Source organism: Humulus lupulus, chromosome 7 (assembly GCF_963169125.1).
Source record: "Humulus lupulus chromosome 7, drHumLupu1.1, whole genome shotgun sequence".
Classification (NCBI taxonomy): Eukaryota; Viridiplantae; Streptophyta; class Magnoliopsida; order Rosales; family Cannabaceae; genus Humulus; species Humulus lupulus.
This window is the reverse complement of record NC_084799.1, coordinates 112606526-112620182: the sequence shown is the minus strand read 5'-3', so window position 1 is coordinate 112620182 and position 13657 is coordinate 112606526.

Sequence of the window (13657 nt, the reverse complement as noted above, 5' to 3'; positions counted from 1 at the left end):
TTATTTCTGTTTACATATATTTTAATTTTTTTATGGTTTTTTTTATTTTCGTTTTCCATTTTTTTATATATATATATATGTGTTTACTATTTTATATATATATATATACATGTGCCTATATATATTATTGTGTGTGGGGTGGGTGTTATTAGTTTATGTTATTTTTTTTTATAAATATATGTATATATAATTTGTTTGATGATATATAATGTGTATATATATTTTATTTATAAATTTCTTTTTTATTTTAATTAAAATAAAATACATATAATTTGATTCTTAGAAAATAAAAAATTAGATTAGATGGTTGTAAGTTAGTTTTTTTTTTTTAGATTATATATTTTCTTTTATCATGTTAAATGTAAATTAAGTTTTTTTTTGCCACAATAGTAAAAATCAAATTGTAGGTTCAATTAGATTTAATTAGTGTTAGTTTTTTGCAAAAATAATTAGTGTTAAATGTTTTACCAATTAAAAATTAAATTTTAAAATATTTTAGAAATTTTAAGTAAATATGCATTTATGTTGTGCATGCTCTGGGAATATTCTGTATATTGATCTAGTAATATTATGTATATTTTTGTGTGTAGTTTGCAGGATAAAATTTGGGGATAGTTTAAAATATAGTTGTTATGCTGCCCAAATTTTGTTAGCCTTATGAAAATTAACATTAATTACAAAAAATATAGCCGTTAACATTAATTTTTATTTTAATGCTTTATATGTATTTGTTTCTCTTAATAACAACTATTTTTAAGTTACTTTTATAATATATGTTTTTTGTATTTATTAATTTTTTTTTTGTAAAATTAAAAAAACAGATTTGAATATGTATTTTTTTTATTTTAATGCTTTATATGTATTTGTTTATTTTTGCTTGTTAATATTTATTATATTGTATTTTGTGATATATGTATTTTAGTTAAAGTATGAACTTAAAAAAATCAGATTAATAATGTATGTTTATATTTTTAAATTATTTTATATTAAATGTGATATGTTTGTAAATATGTATTTCATAATTTTTAGTTTTGGTATATGTTTTTTTGTGGTTAAATATTTGTATATATGTAAATTGATGTATTTGTTAATGCATATATATGTTTTGTATGATCTGTGAATATTCTGGTTATATATGTATTTAATTTGTAGGTTTTTAAATTTTTGGGATAGTTTGAAATATAGTCGTTATGCTGCCCAAATTATGTTAGGGTTAGTAAAATTAATAAAAGTTTAATAATTAATTATCTAAAAGTTTAAGTACAATTAAAAAATACATCAAAAAATTAATTTTTAACTATAATTTAAATAAAATAAAATTACCAATCATAATAATTAGTAATTAATTCTAACATTAATATTAGATGTTTTGTAATTGAAAAAAGTTAAAAATATAAATGATTTAATAAAATATAATTAAGTAAAATATAAATATAATAAAATTGTTATTGATTAAGTAAATAATCAAATTCAAATTGAAGAATTTAATAAAAAATTACAAAATGAAATTAATGTATAATTAAATTAATTTTAAAATAAAAGTAATAAATAAGTAAATGATTTAAAAAATTGTAATAATTAGCTACATTTTCTTTGGTAAATATAAATAATTATACTTGCCAGAGATAGGATATTATTATCACTTTGTGATAATTAGGGAGACAAATAGTCATGAAATATTTTGACTATCATTTCCCTCATTTTAAGACAATTATTAATATTTTCTTAACTATTTCGCTTAAAGATGGCGAGCGACAGAAGCTGGATGAGTGTGAGGAATCATTGGTCTCTGGAGTATAGAAATGGTGTTAAGGAGTTTTTCGAGATCGCTAAAAATCAGGTGAACGATCGGGGTTTGGTTCGTTGTCCGTGCAAGAAATGTGTGAATGTTAAGTTCCAGCCTATAAATGCAATTTCGATGCATTTATTCAACAATGGCATCATACAGTCCTACAAAGTGTGGCATTACCATGGAGAGGCGCTGCCGCCACCACCAGATGTGGTACGAGATCAGGATAGAGATGAGATAGCGGATATCCTGGAGGTTGTTTACGCTGAAGATGACGTTCTCGCTGGAAACTATAATGATCCTCCCCAAGATGATGTTCAACATCGCGACAAGTATGGCAATTTATTTAAGTAGATGTCAAGTGAACTGTACCCGGGTTGCCAAAAGTATTCCGCATTGAACTTCTTGGTGAAGCTGATGCATCTGAAAGTTATTAACAAGTGCAGCAATCATTACTTTGATGGTTTGCTGGAATTGTTAGTCGACACTATGCCTGACGGAACAATTTTACCTAAGTCTAACTATGAGGCGAAGGCAAAGTTGCGAAGTATTGGATTGGGATATGAGTCCATTGATGCTTGCAAGCATGACTGTGCACTGTTTTGGAAGGAGAATGCGCACTTGGAATTCTGTTCGGTTTGTGGTGAGTGTCGCTGGCAAGATAATTGTGGGAACGGGAAGAAAGTGGCTCCTAAGGTCATGCGGTACTTTCCGTTGACACCGAGATTGAAAAGGTTGTACAGTTCGAGATATACTGCAGAGGATATGAGATGGCATCTAAAAGGCCAAAGGAAGATGGTGTGATGAGGCACCCCACTGACAGTAAGGCGTGGAAGCACCTTGATGAGTGGTAGCCATCTATCACAGCCGAACCTCGAAATTTTAGGCTTGGGTTGGCTACAAATGGTTTCAATCCTTTTTGGAACATGAGCAACTCTTACAGCATGTGGCCTGTGATACTTGTCCCATACAACTTGCTGCCATGGAAGTGCATGAAACCACAGTCATTAATGTTGTCTATTCTAATTCCAGGTCCTTCTTCACCTGGAAAAGATATCGATTATGAGACCTTTGCTTGACTAGTTGAAGGAGTTATGGGTGAATGGTGTCGAGACACGAGATGCATACAATAGTACCTTGTTCAATATGCGTGCAGCAATCTTATGGACCATTAACGACTACCCAGCTTATGCTATGATGTCTGGGTGGAGCACAAAAGGGTACAAGGCGTACCCTACATGCAATGAAGAAATTCCCTCTGTAGGGATTAGAAGTAAAATTGCATACATTGGCCATAGAAGGTTTATTTATATGGATCATGAATGGAGGAGTAAACGAGCACTATTCGACGGTAACGAGGAACTCGGGCCACCACCGAAAGATTACTCCGGTGATGATGTGTTGAAGCAATTAGAGAATTTGCAGATTAGACATCCTAGGAAACACAAAGAATTTGGTGGTGTGAAACGCAAAAGGGCTCCAATATAACTTAATTGGTCGAAGAAGAGCATATTTTTCAAGCTTGATTATTGTAATGAATTATTGCTGAGGCATAACTTGGACATAATGCACATTGAAAAGAATGTTTACGACAGTGTCTTGGGAACTTTGTTGAACTTAGAGGGAAAATCTAAAGACACTGACAAGGCAATACTTGATCTAGCAAACATGAAAATTAGGGAAAAGCTCCACCTCCGCAAAGAGGGAAACAAGTGAAAGAAACCGCACGCCAGTTACACCCTCAATGTCCCGGAGCGTCGAGTTTTCTGTGAATTTGTGAAGTCAGTTGAATTCCCAGATGGTTTTGCTGCAGACCTTTCGAAGAATGATAATGTCAATGATGGCAAGATAACTGGGCTGAAATCACACGATTGCCACGTGTTGTTTCAGCAGTTGTTGCCCGCCGCAATTAGATCGTTTTTTGTTCCTGAAGTTCGGAAGCCATTTATTGAGTTGTGCAGTTTTTTCAAAAAACTTTGTTCACGGAATTTGAATGTGAAAGACCTTGAGAAGATGGAGATAGACATTATCACTATTTTATGCAAGTTGGAAATGACATTTCCTCCAGCATTTTTCGACATTATGGTGCATTTGGTTTTGCATCTTCTGAAAGAGGCAGTTCTTGGCGGTCTCGTGCACTTTAGGTGGATGTATTCCATTGAAGGTTCGATGGCGGTTTATAAACAGTATGTAAGAAATCGTGCATGTCTGGAAGGTTCAATCACAGAAGCTTACGTGGTCAACGAGGCCTTAACCTTTTGCTCAATGTACCTCTGGGGGGTTGAGACTCAATTCAATTGACCTAAGAGGAATGACGATCGTGTTGAATCCCAACCAAATCAGGAATATTCTATTTATAAGGCTGTTGGTCGTCCATTTGGTAAGAAATCAAGTATGCTCCTCAATCCCAGTTAAAGCAAAAGGCTGAGTGGTATATCTTGAACAATTGTGTCGAAATTAAGCAGTACCTTAGGTGTGTTTTCTAGTCTTTTTCAATAAATTTGTTTGGTTTATATACCGAGTAAAGGAAAAATCATAACATTGTTGTCCATTTGTAGTGAGCATATGGATGAAGTAAGAAGAAGGGGGGGGGGGGGGGGGGGCTCCAATCTTGAAGTTCAACAAGAAGCTGATTTTCCTCAGTGGTTCAAAGAAAGAGTATGTATATTAGTCAATTCTTTTCCAAAACCCCACTTAATCAATCCAAAACTAACTTTCAATGTTAATGTTGATAGGTGAACGGTTTGCATGAGTCAAAACCTACTGAAGTGAATAATGAATTGTATGAGTGAAAACCAGGGATGATAGTGAATGGTGTGAAATTTGTGATTCATGGTTGTGATATGAAGCTTAAAACACAAAATTGCAGTGTAATGGTGCCGAGTGAGGAAGGAGTGAACTACTATGGAGTTCTGGAAGAAGTAATTGAATTGTCCTACTTGATGGGTTACAGTGTTGTCCTGTTCAAGTGTAAATGGTTCAATATAAGTAGAATTAAAGTGGAATCCAATTTTACGAGCGTATATGTGAAGGAAGAATGTTATAAAGATGATCATTTTGTTCTCGCATCTCAAGCGACGTTGGTGTATTATCTTCAAGATGTGAAAAATGGGGATGATTGGAGGCTTTTCAATGAATACATTCCAAGGAATGTATGATATTTCTCAAATTCCGATGTTGATGATACTGAGACCACAAATGATATACCAATATTGCAAGAAGTTAATTCTTCTTCATTTCAGTTGTGGGTAAAACTTCCAATTTTTGATAATCTTTTGTATGATAGAGTTGATGTCAATCCCACTGAAGTGTACAACGTCGATGATTTGGTTGGCGAAGGTTCAGATGAGTTTTTTGTCGATGATGAAGTTGAATTTGAAGACAACACGTTGGCCGAGTAGGAAGACGATGAGGATGACAACAATGTTCTAGTCGATAGTGATAGTGATAGCGGTGTTCGTAATGATGTTGTAGTTAGTGATGATGAGGACATTGATATGTAATTTAAACAAATATATGTAACTTTTTTTTTAATTCAATGAAAACTTTATTTATTATCACTAATTAATGATAGTATCAGATATAGGTACACATGCACCTATTGGATGCCTTGGGGATAATCAATGTATTCATGTACTGGTTCTCATTTTTTCAAGATATTTGATGAAATATCTTGAAGAAATGAGAATTAGTACATGACAGCTTACTATCTCCAAGGGATCCACTAGGTCGGAATAGGGTAGGTTGGGAAAGACCATAAGTAATAAAATGTTAATTTTATAACAAAAAACAATAGACATGCACCTAGTGGATGCCTTGGGGATAGCCAATGTATTCATGTACTGTTCCTCATTTTTTCAAGATGTTTGAGAAACATTTTGAAAAAATGTGGAGAACTACATGACTGCGTACTATCTCCAAGGGATCCATTAGGTCGGGATAGAGTAGGTTTGGAAATATCATAAGTAATAAAATGTTGATTTTATATATATATATATATATATATAAAGTAATAGACATGCATCTAGTGGATGCATTGGGGATAGCCAATGTATTCATGTACTATTTCTCATTTTTTCAAGATGTTTGAGAAACATCTCAAAAAAATGTGGAAAAGTACATGACTGCTTACTATCTCCAAGGGATCCACTAGGTTGGAATATGGTAGGTTGGGAAAGACCATAAGTAATAAAATGTTTATTTTATAACAAAAAACAACAGACATACATAATTTGAATTAGTTAATTAATGAATATTTTAATGTAGAATGACCGAACCAAGTAATGACACAGGTGGTGGCTCCAAGAGGGGTAGGGGAGCTTATTATGGTGCCAATATCGAGAAGGAGCTGGCCACCAAAAAAGTTAGCCATCTGAAAGTAGAGTTTGATACACAAACTGGAAAAGCTATTCAAACGTACGGCAAGTGGTTTAACAATTCCATGGCTCGTTATTTTCATAACACCGTACCCCTAGCTACACTAGCTTGGGAACAAGTAAAACCAGCTGATATCCAAGTTATTCGACAGAGGCTATCTGTAAGCATTTTTTAAACCTTTAATAACTCACTATTAAAGATTTTGTCTATCTTCATAATATTTTAACAAATTCCAAATTTAATTATGATTTTAGGACAAATTCATTTATCCACAAGACAATCTAGTAATCAACGATGTCATGGTAAGACAAATCCAAAAGCATCTGACTGATTGGCGCCACACGATGAAGAAACACTGGGTAGAGGTTGGAGGAGAGGTGGACAACGAAAGAGCGAAGTCAAAACCTTTTGGGTCGATTACTTCTTCTGATTAGGCAATTCTATGCGATTTTTTGGGCTTCTGATTCTCAGCAGGTATGTCGTAGATTTTACATTAATGTTTAATTATAAAATTACAATCTAGATTAATGAGTACTATTTTCTGTTTGAAGCGTATATCGAAGAAAAATAAAGAAGCTCGAGCAAAAATGACCATACCAGGAGGACACGATTCCAAATCCATCGTTGCCCATATTTATGATCACGTAAATTATAATAACCTATATCCTTACATTTAAGAAAATATTATAAAGGTCACAATGTTTAAACAATTTGCTTTTTTAGAAGGACCCGTCTACTGGCGAGCTTCCGAGCATGATCGACACATTCGAGCACCTCCACAAGAAGAAGGATAAGTGGATTAGTGATGTAGCGGCGACAAAACATGTAAGTTGCATAACCTTAACTAATTTATGATCATTTAACTTTAAAAAAGTTTAGTAAATAATTAATAAATATTAATTATTAATTGGTTGGTGTCAATTAGTAATTATTTATTAATTATTAATTAAATTTTTAACAATTAAATCTTTATAATCTATGTGCCAATATTTTTATGATTAATGATTGTGGACTAAGATAAAAAAAAGAATGTAACTAATATTGTCCCCGTATAAGAGAGTTTGCGGGCTAAGTTAGTTTGTTCATGAAAATCCATATCTAAATCACAACACATGCAAATATAGTTGATGTATATGTTTAGAAACGTAAATTCCTCATTAATGGAATTAACTGCTCTTACTGTATATATCAACAATATCTTCATGTGTTTCGATTCAGATATGGATTTTTATGACCAAATTAACTTTTGCCCACTTGATCCTTTTTACAGAAACAAAATTAATTACATTCTTTTTCAATCACTGGTCTGCAGTCATTAATGATAGGATGTTGGCAGATAGATAATAAAGTTATATTTTATATGTTGTTATATTAAAAAATTACAAGTTAGGTTTTCAAATAATTTTATATTGGAATTCAAGATACGTGTTTTTTATTGTGCAGACTGAGATGACCGAGTGTCGAGCATCGCACAGTACGGCCCCTGTATCATCTGCTGCTTCTTGTGTTGACGATAATGTCGATAGTCAGTTCCTGCCTGATATGGATATTGTCATGGATGTCCTTGGACCCCGCTCGCGTTATAAGAAAGGGTTTGGGAGGTTGCCTAGATTGAAGGCAATTGGCACAAAGAGGGCAGCATCTTCGTCAACTTCTCAAATGTCCGGGCAATTGCCACCTGAAGTGGACACCATTTTGCAGCAAACTCGAGACATTATGATGGAAAATCAGAACCTAAAGAAGTATACGACTAAACTTGAAAGTCGTCAACGACGTCAAGATGTCCTGCTCAGTGCTTTGTTGAAGCAGGTTGGTGTATTGGCTCATGGTTTTACTGTCGACTTACCAGAACAGGATCCGGATGAGGATGATGATGCTCACGGGGGCGGGGATGATGACGAGGGCAGTGCACATTTGTAGAACCTTTTTATTTATTTATTTGAAGTTTAATTTATTAGAGATTTAATTTACTAAACTACTTTTATATTTTCATGTTTGGTGGAGACAATAAATATTAACAGTTATAATTTTTATTTATTTATTTATAAAATTGTAATTTTAATTTTATTTCTAATTAAATAATATTACCAAAAAATTAAATAATTATTAATATATTAAAATCAAAATTTATTAATTAATATTAATATATTGAAAATAAAATTAGTAATATTATCAAAAAATTTATTTCAAAAATACTTTTACCCGTGCAAAATTACCTCGGCAAAATCTCAACCTTCACTACATATATCCACCTTTCCCGACGCAAAAACGCGCCACTAAAAGACACATCTTTTACCAGCGCAATTTTGCGCCACTAAAAGAGTCATCTTTTGCCAGTGCATTTTTGCGCCGCTAAAAGTGTTTTCCACAACAACGTGACAAATTTTTTTCCCGGCGCATTTTTTCGTCGCCAAAAGAGACCATAGCGCATTACGTTTTGCGTCGGCTAAAGTACCATTATCGACGGGGGTACGTCGTGAACATTTGCTGACGCAAAATTGCGTCGGTAAAACTCATAGGGCTTTTGCCGGCGCAATTCCTTACTTTTTCCAGTGCAAATTTGCGCCGGCAAAAGTAAGATTTTTTGTAGTGCAAGTAAAATACAACAAAACATATTCATCCTCATACATCGTCATACATCATAAGCATCGTTATCGTAACCATCATAATCATAAACATAAACATAATGAACATAACATAAACATCATATACATAGTCATCATAAACATAACATCATAACATAAACATCATATACATAATCATCATAAACATAACATCATATCTTTGTGAACATGGCCCGATAACTTGTCCATGTCACATGATGAGGTAAACAAGATCTTTGGTCCTTGAATAACCTCGACACATCCGCTCTGTGAGTTACGTCTTTTTATCCTTAGTAACTCGGGTTACGTCTTCTCATCCTTAGTAACCCATTTTTTTGTTGTGTCGCATTCATCACGCTAACATCCATTACATAACATACATCAATCAAATGACACAAAATCCAGCCATATCAACACAAAATAGCATTTCATAATTCATATCACAAAAGTTTCATGATTCATAACATTCTTATTCACACAAGCCAACCTTACCATTCCCAGCATAAACAAATAGAATTCTAACTAACTTCCTTACCTCAAGTCCAAGCAAAGCAAAACTGACAAACTTCACAACGAGCCTATATCATAATCATATAACATCCTTTAGCATCACATAAGAATTTCTTGTGCCCAACTCATATATCACATGTCTGCATGGGTCATGCACATAAGGTGAAAACTACTCATAATGTCCAAATAGGCATAATTACATATAAAATCACCAAAATAATAATGCAAATTATACCTATGTTACATGCATGGTTTTTAAATAAAAATCATATAGTTGAATATTAGACACATTTTTTAACGTAAAAGTGACATTGCATGCGATATGCATTTGTGGGAACGTTGTTAAAAAGTGGCGTTAAAAACGATAATTCATACGCGCATATTTCTATCATTTTAAAATAATGATATAGTAACATACTTTTATTACCATTATTTATCTCTTTAAAATTTCTAAGTTGATTAAACCTCTAAAACATTATTTTTATTTCATAAAAATAATTTATTTAGCCATTTAAAAATATAAAAAAAAATCCATTTATTATTGTTAAATCACATATAAATAATAAATGCTTGAAATTATTTAAAATACTTATAATTAGCATGTTTCCTTAAAAAATTACAATTTAATCCAATTTAACAAAATTACAAACTTGGTGTGAGATAAATATAAATTTTAGGTGTGGAAAAATATATTTTCCTTGTATTATTTTAAGACTTAATTTTAACTAGAATATATTCATAAGTGATAATCCAATAATTATTTTTAAAATATTTTAACTAAACTTTCAACCACTATTTAATTTATTTTAAAATCACAAGTGAATTAATCTCAACATTTTTCTTAATTAAAATAATGAAAAAAATATCATATCTATTAATATGAACACTCATGGTTATATTAAAAATATCATTTTTAATATTCACATATTTTAGGGTATTAATTTATTTCAACATACACACAAAATTCCTTTTATTTAAAAATACACCTTCTCATTTTTACCAAAATTCCAGCAACAATATACCCTCAAAATCACCATTTTTATTTTTAAAAAACTCATATTTTCTCTAAAAATAAAAAAAATAAAAAACTGTAGGTATTTACTTGAGTGAAAATATCATTTTAATGTATATTAAAATTTCCATTTAATTTCTTAAAACATCATAGCACTTGCAAAAATTATTTAAGCATTCAAAAACATTATTCTCATCATATTTGACACTATTTATACACAAAATCAGCAAGTACTTCAAATCATGAAATTCATCAATTTCATCATGCATGCCTTACAAAATTCACACATTAATCATGCATGTTTAATTAACATAACTAAACACAAACCCTAGCATGCTTCTATCATTCAAGTAATCCAAAAGAAAACACAACTAACATATACCCATTTAAAATCTTACAAACACCCTATCATGCTTCTAATGAATATATACATGACATCAAATAAATTAAGAATGACAAACATGCATCAATAACATAAAATACCAATATCCATATATGCCTTCACATGAAACCTAGCATGTTCCTATTTCCCAAATAACATGACAAAAATCATAGAAACATAAGCTAAACCTCACATGTATTATCTCCATATGCCTTGGTCGAGACCTATATGAGATTTGTACTTTTGAATCCAAAAATATATAACCATTGAACATGTTTCTCATCTAGCCATCATAAGAATAGTGCAAAACATACACCAAGGCCAAACTAATCAAAACATTAGCTTTCTTTCAAAACATGATTTTCGAAAACATCCATCAATATCGAAACAACACAAACATAATATCCTTACCCAAAACATCAATCTACATTCAAACCATAATCTCTCCAAAATAAAAAATAAATAAAACAACAACAACCATAGATTGAGGGAGGAATCCAATACCTCTCTTGATAGTAATCAAGAACCCAAATTAGAGTCACCACCTTGCTCAAATCCTAGGGATTTTCGTACACCATACAACCAAACAAAAAAAACCATAAAATATTATTAGATTAAAGAAGAAGAAAACTCTTAACCAAGGATTTAAAACACCAAAAGATGAGTACATACCTAGGGGTTTAGAAACCCTTTCCTTCTTCTCCTTCTCCTTCTTTCTTTCCTCCTTTCTCTCTCTAGCTCGCATGCACTCTCTCTCTTTCTCTCCTTCTATGGTCGGCTGGCTCTTCAAGCAAATGAGGCCAACAAAAGAGTTTCCTTCCCCTTTTATTCCCTCATGGTCGAATACCCTAGCTCCCAACAAGAATAGGAAACTAATTTCTATATTTCTATATTTCTTCCCCTTTTATTTAATCCCTTGATTTTCTATATTTCTAATAAAGGGTGGTGGACCTTCCTTTTTCCCATCCAATTTCATATTAATGTGGGATTTCAAAACAAAAAAAGGAAACCCTCCTAGTTTGTGTTCACACACCACACTCCTCATTTCACCTTCCTTTATTTTTTTTCTCTTAATTAAATAAAATAAATCTAATAAAAGAAAAAAAAATGTGTAGGAAATCTATACAAGTGCACCATACAACCATGCACATGCACACACTCAATAACTAGGGTGCATCACTACCTACCATGCACATTAGTCCAGTCAACTAAGACTCAATTATTCACATTTTTAAAATAAATAAATAAATAACAATTAACAATTAAATTTACAAAATTCTACCAAACAATTCTAACAATTAGTTTAAACAAATAAATAAAATAATTCACAACACTTATCAATTAAATAAAACAAAACAGAAAATTTAAATAAAAAAAATTTGGTGGGCTAGATAAGCCATCATGGTGGCGTCATTCTCCACCATCCTAAACTCTTTCTCCTTAGAAGGAGCACTAGCTAGAGTCTGGTATTGACCTCCAAGGTCTTAAACCGCTTCATTCTCTTATATATAGTTGCACAAGGTAACAACTCAATCAGAATAATTATTAACCTTGTTAAGATAAATAATTCAAAAGCTAAAAAAGCTAAGAAACTTACGAGAACGGTTGAAGTGCCGGTGAGCGCAGTTCTTGAACTCGTTTGACATAAAGAATTGGTCTTTATAGTCATTCGGGTGGCTGGGGAGGTCGACGACGCTGTCATATTTAGGAAATCGGGTGAGGTAGTAGAAACCATCACATCGGGTTTTAGTGTTGGGGTTGGCTTTCATTAAGAAAAAATACATAATGTCCTCTGGAATGGGGACCTCCCACTCATTCTTGAGGAACAAATATTTTTCACCCTGGGAGGAGGCGATATGAATTCAAGGGGAGCTGAAATGGAGCGAGCTCGACATAGTTTAGGAAATCTAGGAAGTAGTGGTCCAGCAGGAGGAAGGCATATACTTACTGGTGCTCATCACTCCATACCTTTAAGTCATCTTCCAATGGGGCGCAACTTCGTTCCCCTTCCTAGGGAGGTCGGGCGTAAAACTCGCAAGTCATCCCTCTCCCACTAGTCAGCATAATCTTGTTGACCTTGTCCTGAGTTGTTATTCGAGACACGATCAGCTCAGACTCATAGAAGTTACCAGGTCGTACTTCGGCCTCGCTCTCCACAACTAAGCCGAAGTGGGGAATAGGGGTCTTCGGGGGGACTTGCTTCTCCTAACCTCGAGAAGAGGAACTAGCACAATATTTTTCTTAGGGGTCGTGATAAAGATTTTAGTTCGCCTGATTACAAAATGATCCATTAGAGGCGACTTGGGAATATAACCTAACTCTGATAGCAGAAGAAATGGCAACCTAAGGTTGACCTAAAGTTATAACACTTCATTATTTGACCAAAGACATCTTATGAGTCAGGATTGAGTGTGGTTTCCTAGCACGTGTTCTCATGCACATCTCTAGTTCACGCACCTGAATCTCAGAAAGGTGCTAAAATTTTAGGATTCGCGTGTCAGCCGCAGTTGTTTTGAAGGGTATTTTAATGCAAAACCGCCCTAATACCGTAACCCTTAAGCTACCAAAAACTGAGCCTAAAACCCTTGGATCTTCAAACTCATAAATTCAAACCTTCATCCTTTAAACCCAGAAAATTACCCATTTTTTATGCATTATTTCTTGTCGAACCTAGTGCTATTATTTTTGGCCTAACAAAATCCCACTCTAAACTCATACAAAACCAAAATAAGGCAAAAGCACTGAAAAAAATTCAAAAAACTTGTTGAAAAATGAGAAAATGATATTTAAACAAGGAATGAGCATACTTATGAATTGGTTTCTTGTTCGATGAGTGAAGCAAGAACAGAAAGTACTTAAAAAATCCGAGCATGAGGACCTAGGGATCTCTAGGAAGCAAGGGATTTCAGAAAGTTTGAATGTTCTGAGAAGAAGAAATGCAAAAGGAAAGTTTCAAATGCAAAGGTGGTTATACTCAGATTCTT